Raw genomic sequence first — 14,974 nt, 5'->3', positions numbered from 1 at the left:
TGTGGTTTAAATGGTAGCAATCTCATCTCTGAGCCAGAGAGGTTCATGATCTACCTCATCCCTTAGCATGAACATCTAAGCAAATGTATTTGTGCACTGCAGAGGGAATCCTGCGCTGTCAGGCTGCAATGTTTCAGATGCGGTATTAAACCAGAGCCCACTATGCTCTTTCAATGAAGGAAGAATATGGGAGTAATCACAAGGGCTTAGTCTATATTTATCCTTCTTCAATATCATTAAGATGGAAGGGGCTAAATCATACCTCTGGCCGGTTGTTCCAGTGATGGCTTTCTCATGGGCCAGCTTGCCTCTAACTTCCATCCCTACATGTTGAGGCGTAGGAGTCAGTGATGATCTGGAAGCTAGGTGCCAGTACTCTCCTCTTTCGGCATTGAACTCAGTATTGAGTCCAGCCAGCAGTGGAGCACTGATGTGCTGGCCCAAACCGCTGAATGAAATGAAATTCAGACCACAGTTTTATACCAGAGAGGGCGGGACTAAGTCACATGATCTCGCTTATTTCCTTTTAGTTTCCTTTACCTTTTAGGTAATTTTTAGAGCTTTTAATTTAAAATCTATTAACAGTGCTTTAAATATTCCTGTTGATAATCATACATGGTTCAAAGTTAACTAGCAGCAGTGAGATGTGGAATGCCAATCAAGGCATAGATGGTCTCCGCTGTTAGGTTTCAACAGCTGTGGTTGGGACACTGCTGATGGGTTGTGTCACTTTGCTTGAGGATATTTGCAGAGATGGAATCAACACAATTGCCTCCTGTGGCTGAGAGCAGGTAGGTGGGGACCACAGTCAGTGAGGTTTTACAGCTGACCAGATCCCTGACAGCTCAGCCATAATCTAGCTATTGATATTGTGTCCACCAGCCAAAAATCTGTAGCCTTTTTATAAGTAAGTAAGTAAGTAAGTAAGTAAGTAAGTAAGTAAGTAAGTAAGTAAGTAAGTAAGTAAGTAAGTAAGTAAGTAAGTAAGTAAGTGAGTGAGTGAGTGAGTGAGTGAGTGAGTGAGTGAGTGAGTGAGTGAGTGAGTGAGTGAGTGAGTGAGTGAGTGAGTGAGTGAGTGAGTGAGTGAGTGAGTGAGTGAGTGAGTGAGTGAGTGAGTAAGTAAGTAAGTAAGTAAGTAAGTAAGTAAGTAAGTAAGTAAGTAAGTAAGTTTATTGGCCAAGTATTCACATACAAGGAATTTGCCTTGGTGCTCCACCCACAAGTAACAACATGACATACAGTGACAGTTATGAATGACTCAGAAAACACTAAACATTCATAATAATAAAACATTAATGATAAAACACCATTGATTAAGCATGTGAACCAACAAAATACCAGATCAACGGGAAGCTACAGATTTTTGGCTGTTGAATAGAGCAACTACTTGTGCATAAAAACTGTTTTTATGTCTGGCTGTGGTAGCTTTGACAATCCGGAGTCGCCTTCCAGAGGGAAGTGATCAAAGAGTTTGTGGTCAGGGTGAGAGGGGTCAGAGATGATCTTGCCCGCTCGCTTCCTGGCCCTTGTAGTGTACAGTTCATCAATGGAGGGAAGGTTGCAGCCAATAAACTTCTCTGCTGATCGGACGAGTCGCTGCAGCCTCCAGGTGTCGTGCTTGGTGGCTGAGCCAAACCAGACCATGATGGAGAAGGTGAGAACAGACTCTACGATGGCCGTGTAGAATTGGACCATCATTGCCTGTGGCAGATTGTGCTTCCTCAGCTGCCGCAGGAAGTGCATCCTCTGTTGTGCCTTTTTGACTGTGGAGTCGATGGTAGCCCCCCATTGCTCTACTCAACAGCCAAAAATCTGTAGCCTCCCTTTGATCTGGTATTTGCTTGGTTCACATGCTTGATCAATGGTGTTTTTTCATTAATGTTTTATTATTATTAATGTTTAGTGTTTTCTGAGTCACTCGTAACTGTCACTGTTATTTGTGGGTGGAGCAAATTTCTTGTATGTGAATACTTGGCCAATAAACTTACTTACTTACCTACTTAAGACACAAATTAAATCATATGCACTTTTTTTGGGGCTTAAATTTAATAGAGATTCCAACGTCAAGTTCTCTCAAAAGCGTTGTTATGTTATTGTGGATAGTGCGCAGATGAAACAAATGTTTATTCTACTTTCCTTTAAGGTGTGAAACATTCCAAAACCTTTTGTTTTCACTTTAGTCATTTAATAATAACCCTGTACATTGTGACAAATGTTGTGTATGTCACTGACAGCCCAAACGCTCATTTCTCTTATTTTACACTGCAAATTGGCTGCATTGATGAGAGAGAGAAATTACAATTTATCTGAGGCAAATTATGTTCAGCAACTGATTTGTGTTAAGTTTTAAATACTTCTTTGTATTTAGTCCTTTACTTAAAATTATAGTTAGCATACATAGAAAACCAAAATTAATAGTTTACGATGTGCTGAACTGGAAAATTATTATGCAGTTGACAGATTCAAATCTTTTCCTTAGGCACAGCTTTGAAACTTGTGTGAGTGTTGTGGTGATTTTTATAATTATTTTCTTACCTCAAAAAGATGTTACTGGAAATCTACAAAACAACCGAGGGCTCTTTTATATTTAACTAATGAGACTCAGATCCTAACATGAATAAGAGTGCATCAATGTTATTTCTAGGAGGCACAGGCTGCAATGCAAACTTGTGGGAGCTCTGGTTTGGAAAGGAAGGAGTCATACAAAGTTTTTTTCCCTATATTTGCAGACAATGTATCCATACGAGATCTCCTGACCTTTCCCGAATCCTTGATCGATGCACAACACCATCCTTAATTACGATCAACACCATGGTAAATAACACGAACAGTAACATTTTAATACTCATTCCAACGTAGCTCTGTAATATTAATTGTTTACAGAAGCTGAAGCTTTATATTCACATACATTTATTTTATCATTGATTTTTTCATGTCCATGCTCTGATGAGGATTTCTTTATATTGGAGCTGCATATTGAAAATGTGTGTGCACGTGGAAGATGGCGGATGTGCAGGAGTGGGCGCCGTCTGTGTATGGCAGCCTGCCCGCAGTCCGTCTCTTCACCTTTATTTTATTTTAAGTCCTGTCCAAAATGTTAATGGAGGTCTTTTATGTGGTGGGTGGGGGTGGGGAAGGGGGAAACTTTATTTCTTTGTCCCTTACCTGGTCGGAGAGGCAGCATCCCTCCAAGCTGCTTCTTCGCCCCGTCCTCGCGGCCTGCCATCGAGAATGGAGCGGCGTTTCCTGTCGGGACTGGCCGGGACTATAGCTTCGGTGGCGGTGGCGCAGCGCTGGGATACCAACACGGAGCAGGCGATGCCTTACGGGTCGCCGTGCGGTAAGCTCTGGGGGTGTGTGGCCGCCGACTCCCAACATCGCGGAGCTGTGGCTGCGGGCATCCGGCCGCGGGCGGCGCTGGATTTGGAGCGTCGTGGAGCCTGAGATCGAGTTCTCCGGGGTCGGAGCTCCAACCAGCGCGGCCTGAGGACTACGAGTGCCCCGGTCTCCGGTCTCCGGGGAGGAGGCAGCCGCTCCAGACTTTCCAAGCTGCTGAGGAATGTTTCACCCGACGCCGATGTTCCATCTTCACGGCAAGAGGGCCCGGAAAATTATCGGACTGGCTGAAAGGCCACAAATGGGCCCCGACCTCGGGTGTTTCACAGAGGAAGAGGACTTAACTTACTGGTGCCTTTCCCCACAGTGGAAATTTTTGATTCTGCTGTGGGGGGACGTTTGTGTTGAACTCTATAATGTGTTGTGTCCATTTTCTTTATTTTTTTTAACCTTTTTCTATGGTTTGTATGGAAACATTATTTAATTTATGTAAAGGACTTTGGTGTCAATGCGAGTTGACTTAACCATATAACCATATAACAATTACAGCACGGAAACAGGCCATCTCGGCCCTACAAGTCCGTGCCGAACAACTTTTTTCCCTTAGTCCCACCTGCCTGCACTCACACCATAACCCTCCATTCCCTTCTCATCCATATGCCTATCCAATTTATTTTTAAATGATACCAACGAACCTGCCGCCACCACTTCCACTGGAAGCTCATTCCACACCGCTAGACTTAAAACGTGCTATATAAATAAAACTTACTTACTTACTTATTTACTTACGTTGTGCTTGTTTTCTGACCATTAAAGTAAAGAGTTATGAAATACTTGGTAATGTCTACCTAACTTGTGCCATTCACTTTCAGAGAAGAGGTTTCATGGCTGGAAGAATCTTGTGAAATTAAAGCTAGTATTCAGAAAATATCGACAGTGAACCCGAGTGGATCAGTTTAAATTAAATAATTGGATTAGGCCCAAATCTAAGATTTTGGGTTGAGTCTGGTGTGCTGTGTGTGTGTGTGTGTGTGTGTGTGGGGGGGGGGGGGGAGGAAAGACTTTCTATGCTGAAATGCTGAAAGGCTTTCCCGATATCTTGCTGTGACCTGTAGAAAATCAGCAGAAATCCTCAGGAAGTCAGGAACGGGGTATTAGAAACATAGAAACATAGAAATTAGGTGCAGGAGTAGGCCATTCGGCCCTTCGAGCCTGCACCGCCATTCAATATGATCATGGCTGATCATCCAACTCAGTATCCCGTACCTGCCTTCTCTCCATACCCTCTGATCCCCTTAGCCACAAGGGCCACATCTAACTCCCTCTTAAATATAGCCAATGAACTGGCCTCAACTACCCTCTGTGGCAGAGAGTTCCAGAGATTCACCACTCTCCATGTGAAAAACGTTTTTCTCATCTCGGTTTTAAAGGATTTCCCCCTTATCCTTAAGCTGTGACCCCTTGTCCTGGACTTCCCCAACATCGGGAACAATCTTCCTGCATCTAGCCTGTCCAACCCCTTAATAATTTTGTAAGTTTCTATAAGATCCCCTCTCAATCTTCTAAATTCTAGAGCGTATAAACCAAGTCTATCCAGTCTTTCTTCATAAGACAGTCCTGACATCCCAGGAATCAGTCTGGCGAACCTTCTCTGCACTCCCTCTATGGCAATAATGTCCTTCCTCAGATTTGGAGACCAAAACTGTACGCAATACTCCAGGTGTGGTCTCACCAAGACCCTGTACAACTGCAGTAGAACCTCCCTGCTCCTATACTCAAATCCTTTTGCTATGAAAGCTAACATACCATTCGCTTTCTTCACTGCCTGCTGCACCTGCATGCCTACTTTCAATGACTGGTGTACCATGACACCCAGGTCTCGCTGCATCTCCCCTTTTCCTAATCGGCCACCATTTAGATAAAAGTCTGCTTTCCTGTTTTTGCCACCAAAATGGATAACCTCACATTTATCCACATTATACTGCATCTGCCAAACATTTGCCCACTCACCCAGCCTATCCAATTCACCTTGCAGTCTCCTAGCATCCTCGTCACAGCTAACACTGCCCCCCAGCTTCGTGTCATCCGCAAACTTGGAGATATTGCCTTCAATTCCCTCATCCAGATCATTAATATATATTGTAAATAGCTGGGGTCCCAGCACTGAGCCTTGCGGTACACCACTAGTCACTGCCCGCCATTGTGAAAAGGACCCGTTTACTCCTACTCTTTGCTTCCTGTTTGTCAGTCAGTTCTCTATCCACACCAATACTGAACCCCCAATGCCGTGTGCTTTAAGTTTGTATACTAATCTCTTATGTGGGGCCTTGTCGAAAGCCTTCTGGAAGTCCAGATACACCACATCCACTTGTTCTCCCCTATCCACGCTACTAGTTACATCCTCGAAAAATTCTATAAGATTCGTCAGACATGATTTACCTTTCGTAAATCCATGCTGACTTTGTCCAATGATTTCACCACTTTCCAAATGTGCTGCTATCCCATCTTTAAAAACTGACTCTAGCAGTTTCCCCACTACCGATGTTAGACTAACTGGTCTGTAATTCCCTGTTTTCTCTCTCCCTCCCTTCTTAAAAAGTGGGGTTACGTTTGCTACACGCCAATCCTCAGGAACTACTCCAGAATCTAAAGAGTTTTGAAAGATTATTACTAATGCATCCACTATTTCTGGAGCTACTTCCTTAGTACTCTGGGATGCAGCCTGTCTGGCCCTGGGGATTTATCGGCCTTTAATCCATTCAATTTACCCAACACCACTTCCCGACTAACCTGGATTTCACTCAATTCCTCCAACTCCTTTGACCCCTGTTATTTCCGGCAGATTATTTATGTCTTCCTTAGTGAAGACGGAACCAAAGTAGTTATTCAACTGGTCCGCCATATCCTTGTTCCCCATGATCAACTCACCTGTTTCTGACTGCAAGGGACCTACATTTGTTTTAACTAATCTCTTTCTTTTCACATATCTATAAAAACTTTTGCAGTCAGTTTTTATGTTCCCTGACAGTTTTCTTTCATAATCTATTTTTCCTTTCCTAATTAAGTCCTTTGTCCTCCTCTGCTGGTCTCTGAATTTCTCCCAGTCCTCTGGTATGCTGCTTTTTCTGGCTAATTTGATTGGGGATATTTTGATTGGGGATGTTCAACCATGATCACATAGAATGGCGGTGCTGCCTCGAAGGGCTGAATGGCCTACTCCTGGACCTATTGTATTGTCTATTGATGCCGTTTCCAAAATAGTTTCTTGTATCTCTTGTTTCAAACCTCTTTCAAGTTTCCAGTAATCTTAGTCTAAAAAGGCATCATACCATCATATTCCTCATCGCACTTGTCTTTCTAGTCTATAGGTAGAGGCTACAAGTTGAAGAAATACGTAACATATGAGGTTTATCGGATCTCCTTTAGAAACTAGTAATAGAGTTGTGGAGAGGCACAGCACAAAAACAGACCCACAGCACACCAAGCTCATGCCCAGGTTTTATGTGGATATCTAATTTTCAGGCATCTACACAAAAAATAATGTCACAAAGTTATTGAAACTTAATATAGTTTTGACTGACGGCCCTGCAGTCTGCGGTGCTTCTGGCTGCGGCAGGAACTTTAAATCTATGACAGCTGGCCTGCGGCCTACACCAACCTGAAGCCGTGGTCTCCGGTGGGGAAGAGCCGATTCTGGACTTACCTGGACTTTTTACCTTGTCCTTTTACCATCTGGACGCCCGCAGCGACGGCTGCGGAGGGTTGAGGTCCCAACCACGGGGGAAAATGGAGGAGGACTGGCCAAATTTTTGTGCCTTCCACCATAGTGATGAATGCTGTGGTGGATGTTTGTGTTAAATTTTTTGTGTATTTTTATCATTGTACCGCTGCTGGCAAATTCATTTCACTTGCACTTTATGTGCAATGTGACTAATAAAAGCGTATTGTATTGTATTGTATTGTATTGTATATCGGAACATTGCTCACTTAAACCGTTACCTTGCAAAATTGGGCAGTGGTGGAGTTAAATCAATTATCAGTCCTTTTTTCTTAATTGCACGATCCTTTTCTTTGCTACTATGTCTAATAAGAAAGTGTGTGGCCAAAAGTCTGGAATCAACATCTGGCTACTTGGTATTTATCAGTTTCATACATTTAACGTTGGGGGAGGGACCAGCACTAATATGGTGGTGCTAATGGAGTTTCCACCCCAGTGTAATTGGCAGAGCAACTGATATAGGATTAGTGCAGGAAATTTGAAACACTACACTCGTGCAACAAAGGATACTCATCTGTGATCATGAATGTTGCTCAGGCAGAGCCAAGAAGGCCTTAATGTGTAACTAACCATGAAATATATCTTGAAACACCTGATACTGACATTAACTGGCTGTAATCAGAAAATGGTCCATTTCACAGCACTAATAACTTTCACATTTATCATCCTGAAATCACTAAAGCAAACGACTGGAATCTGTCATGGAAATTGGAATTTTCCATACATTTGATTAAAATTCTTTAAGGGCCAAATAGAATATTGATTCCGAGACCATATGTTGATCTGGATTTCAGATTGAAACAGTGCCCACTGCCCAACTCTTAAAAGAAGCAAACCTTACAGACTTCAATCCAACAAACATTATTAAAGGAGCCTTGTCTCTTTATTTCTTTGTGACCTCAAAATGTCAGTGTTTGCATAACTGATTTATGGCTCAAAGTCTTTTTCACTTGCAGTCTTCAAAGCTGATAAAGTAAGGAAACACCAGTTGTTCCGATTAAGCCTATAGTCTGTAACACATCACCAAAATTGTAGTAATTGAAAAAGAAGGAGGTCCAGAAACAGAAATTGCACAAAGAATGCAGAAACTTTAAAACTGGGTGAAAACTGCTGGAGAGAAACCAGCTTGAAATTGTCAGAATGAGGTTACTGTAACAGCACCTTCTTGTGAAATATAATTCCCCAAGCTTCCACATTCATTTATCGATTCACACTTCTGATCCTCATGGGCTAATAGTGCCATTTGTGAAGGCCAACATCAAAGAAAGAAAATCATCGGAATATTGCATTATTGTCTCTGGGGTTACAATCAATATCAATGCAATAAAAAATGTCATGGATTTCTATGGGCTTTTGTGATCCAGCAATCAGGTAAAAACCCAATTCTTTGCAGCTATGCTTCAATCTTTCATACATTATTAAAACATACCTGATCAAAAATAATCATTGACATCTTCTGTAACCGTGGCCATCCTGCGCATCATGTCCTGTCCACCTCAATGCTTTTCAGGATCATTGTGTATTTCATCTTCCTCCAACACTTTCTTTTATGTTTCCACAGTGGTGCAACTAGTGCAGCTGTCGCCCCGCAGCTTCAGCGACCTGGGTTCAATCCTGATCTCCAGTGCTGCTCTGTGTGGAGCTGGCATTTTTTCTCCGTGATTCCGTGGGTTTCCTCCTGGTGCTCCAGTTTCCTTGTGAGTAGGTGGGTGGTGGAGTTAATGGTAATGTGGAGAGAATTAAATAAAATTTGTGCAAATGGATGCTCGATAGTCAGGATGGACCGAATGGACTCACTGGCCTGTTTCCAAGTTGCATTACTCTATGAGATGCTGTCTAAATGGCTGAGTATCACCAGCATTTTCTGCTTTTAGTTCAGATCTCCAGTATTGTTAGTCTTTTGCTTTTGTCTCTTTATACTCCACTTGTGCTGTGGAATTATCCTTGCAAAATTTTACTCTAATAATATTTTGTCACTGTCACCCCTTGTCTCTTTTATCTACAAGCTACTATTGGTACATCATCAGCAGGCAAAGTATTAGCTTTTGTGTGTATACTTTAGTATTTGTCTCGTATCTCTTTTCCCTTCCATCACATTATTTAGTCCAAATGTATTACAACTTTCTCTATAGAGTCAGAGAGTTGTACAGCACAGAAACAAGCCCCTTGGCCCAACTCCTCCATGCTGACAATGAGGCCATCTCAGCTTGCGCCAATCGCCTGATTTTAGCCAATATCCCTGTAAACATTTCCGAGCTTTGAGTTCAATGTTGGGGATAACATATACTGTATACATAGTTTGGATGTAACAGCAGTTTCTCACTCATCTCCACAGATGATCTAATTAAGGGTATAGTGGGTTCTGCTCATATGCTGACCATTAGTTAGTTGTGAGGGGGAGAGTGGGGGGATCACTGCCATTACAACCAGGTAGCAAACTGTGGCGGTGTTGCCCACTGGTACCAATTCTTCTCCAGGTTTCTCCATTAAGGCATTCATACAGTGGGAAATGTGAAAGTTTCCTGGTCGAAACTTTTGTGTCGTTTCAAATTGTCATTTGTTCACCCCATGTAATCAGGAAGGCTTATTCTGCCTTCAACCTAATTCAGCCCAATATATTTTGTCTACCTTAATACTCATAACTGAAAATAAAATGTTATTTGATCTGTGAATGTGTGTGAAACAGAAATTGAATATCAAATTTAATATATATTCCCAATGGAATAAATTGCACCTGGTTTAAAAAAAATATATTGCATAATTTGAGGTGCGGTACAATAACATTATATGTAAGAAAAAAGATTTCTCAAGAGGTTCTGGGTACCTAAAGATGTAGATTTATGCAATATTTCCAGCATTCATATAGTTACTAACCTTAATTTACTAGTATTTTACTTAACCAGATGAGAAAGTTATGGCTCCATATTTGCACCACAAATGATAACTCTATAAAATGTATTATTGTATTTCATTACATCATTATTGGGAACAGGTGATCCTTTGTGAAGCATAAAGGGAATAACTCTACAATATGTGCAACAGCAAAGGTTGCATTTAAAAATCCAATTATATTGCCGCAGTTTTCTGTATCTTAAGTAACTGATAGCAGGCCTGATTTTCGTAATACTGCTGCCCTTTCCTGTGTTTAAGAAGAGGATCAAAACTGCAAGCAAAGTCACACTGTTGATTTACAACTGGAGCTTTGGTTTAGGCATCCAGAACAGTTGCCAGTAAAGAGGTAAAGTCTTCTCATAGTCATGCAGATCAAGGGCAAACAGTGTGGGTGAGGCCCCAGGGTTTTTCTGCCTCTGCCAATATTTGCCAAAAGTGAATGCACAAACTGCATATTAAATTAAACCGAAGAGAAACAAAAGTGTAACTCAGCGGGACAGGCAACATCTCTGGAGAGAAGGAATGTGTGACATTTCAGATTGAGACCCTTTTTCAGACTTTTTAACATCACCAGCACGTTACCGATGGGGTGGGGAGATGGTCATTTCAAGTAATATCAATCTCCCAGTGTGAATATTCTCAAATTCTAAAGAGGTTAATGTTTTGCACTCCTTTCCCCATCAGATGCCCATCAGTTCTGGCTGCAGCAAAAGCCATGAAGTCATAAGTGATAGGAACAGAATTAGGCCATTCGGCCCATCAAGTCCACTCGCCATTCAATCATGGCTGAGCTATCTCTCCCTCCAAACCCCATTCTCCTGCCTTCTCCCCATAACCCCTGACTAATCAAGAATCTATCTAGCTCTGCCTTAAAAATATCCGTTGACCTGGCCTCCACGGCCCTCTTTGGCAAATGGTGGCTACTGCGGCCATGGCGGTGTGGCAGTAGAATTGCTGCCTTGTAGTACTTGCAGCGGCGGAGACCCGGGTTCAATTCCGACTACGGGTGCTGTACGTTCTCCTCGTGCCCGTGTGGGTTTTCTCCAAGATCTTCGGTTTCCTCCCACATGCCAAAGACGTATAGTTATGTAGGTTAATTGGCTTGGTGTATGTGTAATTTGTCCGTAGTATGTGTGGGATAGTGATAATTGAGATCGTTGGTCGGTGCGGACTCGATTGGCTAAAGGGCCTGTTTCCACGCTGTATCTTTAGCCTAAACTAAACTAAATCATGAAGAGAAGGAACAACAGTAACTAGAGGAAGGGCACCTGGAGCAGCACTAAGACTGCAGCAAGTGTAGTCAGCTGCCACCAACCCTCACATTCCCAGAGTGAAGAAGCTTCGAGACAGCATGGGCCCAGGAGCTGGTCACAATGATGCTGTGCATCTAGTTAGTTTTAGTCATGGAGCTATCCAGCTTGAAAGTGTTCCTTGGCCCATTTTGTCCATGCTGGCCAAGTTTGGATTCTGGGCTAGTCATATTTGCCTGCATTTTTTCCATATCGCTCTGAACCCTTCTCTCTATTGATCTGACCAAATGTCTCATTAAAATCATAATGTATGCGCTTCCATAGCTCCCACAGGAAGCTCGTTCCAGATACGGATGACACTCTGAGTGAAAAAGTTGCACCCGAGGTCTCTTTTACATCTCCCCCTCTCACCTTAAGCCAATGCCCTCTAGTTTTAGAATCCTCTACTTTGGGGAAACGATTGTGAGCGTTCATTTTATCCATATCCCTCAAAATTCTGTATAATTTTGTACAATTACATCACAGCCTCCTACATTTCAAAGAGAAAAGCGCCAGGCTATCATCTGTGAAGAGATTCTGAAAAAGTCACCTATCCATGTTTTCCAGAGTTGCTGCTTGACCTGCTGAGTTACTCCAACACTTTATGTCCTTTGTGTAAACCAGCATCTGGAATTCTTCGTTTCTTCACTGTCGTCTCCCCATAAAAATGAGTTTCTTCCCATCTGTTATTAGGCAACTGAATAGTGCTAACACCATCAGAGAGCAGTCCTGAACTACCATCTACCCCATTGGGGACCCTCGGACTATCTTTAATCAGACTTTACTGGCTTTACCTTGCATTAAATGTAATTCCCTTATCGTGTACCTGTACTTTGTGAATGGCTCGATTGTAATCATGTATTGTCTTTCCGCTGACTGGTTAGCACGCAACAAAAGCTTTTTACTGCACCTGACAATATTGTCATGTACACTGCACATGCCAATAAATAAACTGAACTGAACTGAACTGAACTGATAACTCTAGCCAACATTTGCAGGTAACATTTTGGAGAATCTTTTCTGCACCCTTTCCAACTTAATGACATTCTTTCCATAGTTGGGCATTCAGAAATGCACATGATACTCTAAGTCGAACAGAGTTACCTCCTACAACAAGAGCAGTGACCAGCTACAACTCAGACAGAAGCCTTTGACTAGGTATGTTGCAAAGCCTACCTGAAGCGTCGCTGAAAATCTGTCGCTGCGGGTGTGTGCGATTTTGGCGCCGTTTAGAGGGGGCGGGTTTAAAACGCGATTTTCTCTAGGCTGTTCCAATCGAAGATGTTCAGCCTAGTAAATTATTAACGAAAAATCGCTGAAAGACCCCGTCGCAAAAGCTATTATTAGTTTTAAAGGCCTTGAATAATAGTTATAGTAGTTTAAAAATCAATCTATAAACCCGCGACCACCAGCAACCGCAGGGTCTCATAAAGCAGACAACTGAAGGTAGGCTGTATATTTTTACATTAAAAAGGGCTTCTTAAGATCCCTTTATACAAAGTTTAATATTGCGAGTAGCTCATTTTGGGCCCATTATATCCCGCAGTATTTTTCTGGGCATTTGGGGGCACAAATCTACCGCAATGTGAACGTTCTAAACCAGCGCGTTCCACAGGGACCCACTAGAAAGCTGATTTAAAATGGGCATTTATTTACAGCAATTAAACACTAAATTCCTTCCATTTGGCCTATAAATTAATGTAAATGAGATTTTAAAATCATGTTTTATTGTGAATTATTTGTTAATATTATTTGGACATTTAGGCTATTTAAAAATGTTAATCATTTATTAAGAAATGGATAGATGTTTAGATCTAGTAATTGAAGTCTGAAATTAGCTACAATTAGGTAACTAACTAATTATATGCTTTAATTTCAGGTCATCCAAGTAAGATTATTTTATATTTGTTTCAGAATGCTTCAATCTATGATAACTGAAAATTTCATTCAGTTCTCTTAATTTTTAAGAAAGTTATGGGCTTTTGACTGTTCACGATCACAACCTTTTTGTTATGTCCATAGAAAATCAATAGGGAACAAGATGCTCATTTCCGAGTATGAAAATGGCCATAACTTTTTAAATACTTGAGATATGAAAGTGAATTAGGTGTCAAATTAAACTTATTTTTATGCTTTATCTGATGGGATAAATTGCAGACTTGATTTTTAAAATCTCAAAATTTTGTAACATTGCTACTTTGACTGGTCTGCTGTGGCTCCTTAATTTTTATTGTGTTTTAGTGTGTTCTTTTTCATTGTACTTTATGTGCAAGTGACCAATAAAACTGATTGATGATTGATTGCATATGTCCAAGGATTATTTCTTTATATATTCCCATTTCTACCTTAAAAGCTTGTTTTTTACAAGATCAAATCTGAAATTACATTCATTTGAATTACAGCACTGCATAACTTTAGCAAATGTGCCTAATGGAGAAAGTCTCTTTTTGCAATATCATCATTATCAAATAAAAGCAGCACGGTGGTGTAGCAGTGGAGTTACTGCCTTACAGCGCCAGGGACCCGTGTTTAACCCTGACTACGGGTGCTTGTCTGTATGGAGTTTCTCCCCGTGACCTGCGTGGGTATTCTCTTAAGATCTTTGGTTTCCTCCCACACTCCAAATACCTACAGGTTTGGAGGTTAGTTGGCTTGGTATAAATGTAAAATTGTCCATAGTGTGTGTAGGGTAGTGTTAATGTGCAGTGTGGTGCGGTGTGGTCTTCGTGGGCCAAAGGGCCTGCTTTCATGCTGTACCTCTAAGCTAAACTAAACTAATATGTGGTAAGGAAAATCAGCTACGTTAGTTGCTCGCCTGCCGCTTTCATCCCTCTCTCCATGGATAACAGGAAGCTAAAGTCTGCACATTACAGGCTCATTACTGGCTCACCTAAATCTTACTGACTGCACCAATGCTTGTTACTTGCTCCTATGTTATTTTGCGAATTCCTAGAGATTCGACTGAAATTAATGTGCAGCGGATGTGTGATCAGTAGTTCGTCATCAGCCAGATTTGTGCCGATATTCGTACCATTTGCTATGTTTTGTAAACATTGCAATAGTACCTGCCTCAACTACCTCCTCTGGCATTTCATTCCATACACCTACCACCCTTTGTGTGAAAATATTACCTCATAGGTTCCTATTAAATCCTTCCCTCCTCACCTTAAACCTATGTCATCTGGTTGTCGATTCCCCTACTCTGGACAAGAGACTGTGTGTCGACCCGATCTATTCCTCTCATGATTTTGTACACCTCTATAAGTTTACCCCTCATCCTCCTGCGCTCCAAGGAATACAGTCCTAGCCTGCTCAACCTCTCCCTATAGCTCAGTCCTTGAGTCTTGGCAACACCCTGGCACCCTTTCCAGCTTGACAACATCTTTCCTGCAACATGGTGTCCAAAACTGTACACAATACTCTAAATATGGCCTCACCAATGTCTTATACAACACGACCTCCCAACTTCTATACTTAATTGTCCCACACTTTCTGTTGCATTGGTTAGCTGTCTGGAGACCAGGGCTATTGCCTGCACACTTGGCACTTCATTCCTGTCTGCCCCCCCTCCCTATCAGTCTCCCCTCCCTCTCTGCCCCTCCCTCCCTTTCTGCCCGCCCTCCCTCTGTGCCCCCCCTCCCTCTGTGCCCCCCCCCCCCTCCCTCTGTGCCCGCCCTGG

Source organism: Amblyraja radiata, chromosome 1 (genome assembly GCF_010909765.2).
Source record: "Amblyraja radiata isolate CabotCenter1 chromosome 1, sAmbRad1.1.pri, whole genome shotgun sequence".
Classification (NCBI taxonomy): Eukaryota; Metazoa; Chordata; class Chondrichthyes; order Rajiformes; family Rajidae; genus Amblyraja; species Amblyraja radiata.
Note: the sequence above shows the minus strand (reverse complement) of the source record.